The sequence below is a fragment of the Triticum aestivum genome, chromosome 6B (genome assembly GCF_018294505.1).
Source record: "Triticum aestivum cultivar Chinese Spring chromosome 6B, IWGSC CS RefSeq v2.1, whole genome shotgun sequence".
Taxonomy (NCBI): Eukaryota; Viridiplantae; Streptophyta; class Magnoliopsida; order Poales; family Poaceae; genus Triticum; species Triticum aestivum.
Genome location: NC_057810.1, coordinates 510,351,723 through 510,355,566, shown reverse-complemented (window position 1 = coordinate 510,355,566; position 3,844 = coordinate 510,351,723). Strand labels below are relative to the sequence as shown.

At 38.9% G+C, this 3,844-nt stretch overlaps 1 long non-coding RNA gene across 1 annotated transcript; it reads left to right on the top strand.

Moving 5' to 3' along the window:
* Nucleotides 1–394: 394 nt before the first annotated feature.
* On the top strand, nt 395–2,092 carry LOC123134320 (uncharacterized). The gene is made up of 2 exons (XR_006465614.1): nt 395–1,072; nt 1,711–2,092. It is a non-coding gene; the product is annotated as an uncharacterized lncRNA (long non-coding RNA).
* Nucleotides 2,093–3,844: the final 1,752 nt, after the last annotated feature.

The following is a 3,844-nucleotide window of genomic DNA, read 5'->3' as shown; positions in this document are numbered from 1 at the left end:
CCCGGTGGTAGTTACCCCATATGTCTCATATACTACCATGTGGTACTATATATACTACTTTATCATTTTAAATATATTCATATACTATATATAAGATATTTCAAAGCAAGTTACATGAAAAAATTGCATATGAACCCATAGTTTTTGTTATATTTGTGAAATACGTACATATTTGTATGTAAAAAAGAGCATACTCAAAACATGGTATATACTACATAAAAATTAGTATATATACTACCTAATCATTGTTATATACTACATACTACACGTACATACTCTCAATTTTGACAAATACTACATACAACATACAAAATGCAAGTGGTGGTAACTACCACTGCTTGTAGGAAACATTTGTTTATATATATAAATCCATCCTACTATTGTGATCCTGGGATCAGAATGACTATTTGGATCACGGCAGGCCCTATTTAGGCCGGATTAGCTGTTCCCGAGATTCTAGAAAATGCACACCTGAGAAAACGACCCAGTCCCGCGCCTCCCGCAGCTTGCTCTCCCCCGATTCCTCCTGCGACAAGCTCGCCGCCCCGCCCTCGATCTGCCCCCGCCCCCTGCGTCAAGATTCGGCAGCCGCGCCACCACCGTCCCCTGGATGAGGACGCCGTGCCGCCACCGGTCTTGGATCCGGCCGCCGCGGCGCCTGCCTCTGCTCCTCACCTGTCCGCCTCCACGCCCGCACGAGGGGATGCCAAGCCCTCGTGCTCCTCCATCGGCAGCCACAGGGGGGCCTCCGGCACACCTTCGCTTCCTCTCTTCCTTTCCTTCCTTCTCCCTCACACCCTCTCTCTCTCTCTCTCTGCTCTCCCACAGGTACCCGCCATGGCCATCATTGACAACAGCCATGCGGCAGGAGCTCGCCACCGAAGTCCCCCGAGCACCGTCCGCCCCGAATCTGGCTGGGAACCGGACGAGGCCGAGCCCTCGTGCCCAGATCCGCTGCATCAATCTGGAAGTTCGCCGCCGCCACCTCGGGCGGTTTAACTGATGTGCCCCGCTTCTGGCACCACCCGCCGGGACGACCACCACCCCTCCCTCATCCTGCTGCAGCCTGCAGGTGACCTTCCTCCTCCTGCTGAAGCTGACCTTCCTCCCTCCTGTTGCTTCTCTGCTCCTGCCTTCTTGAATGATAGAATTGCGTCACATTCTGCTCGTTCCATTCTGCACCGGCGTATCACACCGCACGTGGCCTGGGGCATCCCCGTTTGGATAAAAGTTAGTTTTCAGTTTCAAATCACAAACCAAACAAGACAATTGTTGTGGAACAAGACAATGTGGGATAATAACTTCTGTTTTTAGCTTTGAGTAATGAGTTTTCAGTTTCAAAGCACAACTGCGCGTAACTTTTTGAGTTGGTCTGAAGAAAACCGGAGCAGCACACGTACAGTACATCCCAGCACAGCAATTCTGTTACTGTGATGTGGAGCACTCAAGCGCTGCTTTGTTTGTTACCACGATCGAAAACTAGTTGGCTGAATTGTACTGAACTCGTACTAGTCGGTTCGGTATTCAGTACTCAGTGTTGAGGAATTGTCAACACTGAATACGTGGTAATATATATAGTCCGGCTGCCAGCACCCAGGTTGTTTATCAAGCACTCTAGTAGTTACTTAAATCACACAGTGCTCACAAATTTGCATGGTGCAGCTTTGTTATGCTCTTTTCATGTTCTGACAAAAGATGTTGTTTTTGTAGATTTATGCACATAAAGTTCAAAAATATAACGAAGAGAAGGAGCATGTATGCGTGTGTGTGGTGGTGAGGTTGAGGTTCAGAAAAAGTGTGTGGTGATGGTGAGGTTCAGAAGAACATGTGTGTGGTGGAGAAATTCACTAGCTTTTTTAATCGGGAGACAAGTAATAGCTTATTTTGTGCAAACACAAGATAGAAAAATGTATGTGTCTTTTAGTAAGAGTCACATTGTTCAACGGCCTCTCTGTTCATCAAGAAAATTCGAGTTTCCTTAAGCCACATTGTTGTGCTGTGAAAATGTGTTGGTTCTATGTGTCTTAGAGGAAAATGGGTTTGAAAACCTTGTTTTCGTGTTGTCGCACTGAAAATTGCCTTCAATTCTTTCTTAAACATGTTAAGTGTTGTGAGATTGTTGGTTTTTTATCTCTTTGTCAGTACATGATAGTGAACATATCAACAAAAAAACACATAGATTTCATACGTTTTTAGAACTTGGAAAGTTCAAGGTGTGTCTGATGAGAAAGTTTGTACACTAAAAAAATGTGGCAAACCTATCGCCGTGGATGTTGAAGTTCTGCACCAGTGGGTGTGTACTCTACAAAAGTAAATTACAAATCCGAACTTGTGTGAACTCTGTAATGTGATACACACAAAAAAACTATGGATGAGAAATTCATATATTCTGCCGCAGAAATTCAAAATGAATACTTTCGGAAAAAATTCACACCATGGGTGTCCAAAAATATAAAAGAGGCGAACAGAAAAAAATATTGTAGATGAGTGAACTATGACAATTCGAGGGAGTGCACATTGTTCCATTCAGGAACATCAAGAAAAAATGAGGAAGTTTAAATAATTCCATAATATAACCAAGAAGTTCAAATTCAAAAAAAGGAGTAGTTCAATCTATATAAAAAACTTGGATTTTCCTCGTTACTAAATAAATATAACCAAGAAGTTTGATCAAAAAAGTGGAGCAGTTCGATATTAATTACAAAACTCAGATTTTTTTTTCTGATACTCAAAACTATAAACCAAGAAAGTCCAAATTTTAAAAATGGCACAATTAATGTTTAATTATGAACAAAAATCATGACATAAGTTTGAAATTAATACAGGGAGCAATTCAAAAAACAATATGATGAAGCGCAATTTTCTGGCAAAGAAGGTCGTTTATAAAAACACCTAGAAGTTCAAATTCAAATAATGGTGTAGTTTGAAGTTTTAACAAATCCAAAATTTCACTTTCGAAAAATAGATAAAAAACTGAATAGCAGTGCATTTGATTTTCATAGTTTAAAAAAGCGAGAAGTCCAGATTAAAAAAACTAAGAAGTATGAATTTAAAAACTCGGATTTTCCTTGCTACTAAACAAATAAAATCGAGAAGTTCAAATAAAATAACGGAGTACTTCGATGTGTATGGAAAACTAAGATGATTTCATAATATAGGGAAAATAAAATTATGAAGTTCAATTTTATAAAATGTTTGATGCTTATTTTAAAATATATTTCTTCTAAAAACGGCTAACAAGTTCAAATTAAAAAAACAGAGAATTCCTAGTATATAACAAACTCAAAATTTTCTCACTAAAGAATAGAATGAAGAAGTTCAAATTAAAAAAACAAACGACTAAAAAAGTTTAAAAGAATTTCCCCCGTTTTTTGTAAAAAAAACTAGAAGTCAAACTAAAACAACGAAGTGGTTCTAGGTTTATTTAAAAATAGAGGATTTTACAATTTTTAAAATACTCATATATATTCATTGCTATTAAAGAATCAACCATGAAGTTCAAACTAAAAAAACAGTGAAATTCGATGTTCATTTGGAAAATCAAAATGAAGTCTTTTTACTCAAATAAATAATGTGAAGTTCAAATAAAAGTAACACATAAGTTCAAAGTGAAAACAACCAATGGTTCAACTACTACATGGATTTCTCCCGTTACTAAAGAATAAATCAAGAAGTTCAATTTATCATTATAGAGTAGTTCAAAATTCAAATAACTCGGTTTTCTATACATAAGATTTTCCGTGTCGCCACCTTGCACCTCAGGGCGTCGAATATGGTAGAGAATTTGGAAAAAGTTTCTACATGGGGAAGGAGCGGATTTGCAGCAGCTTTCCAACACCATCTC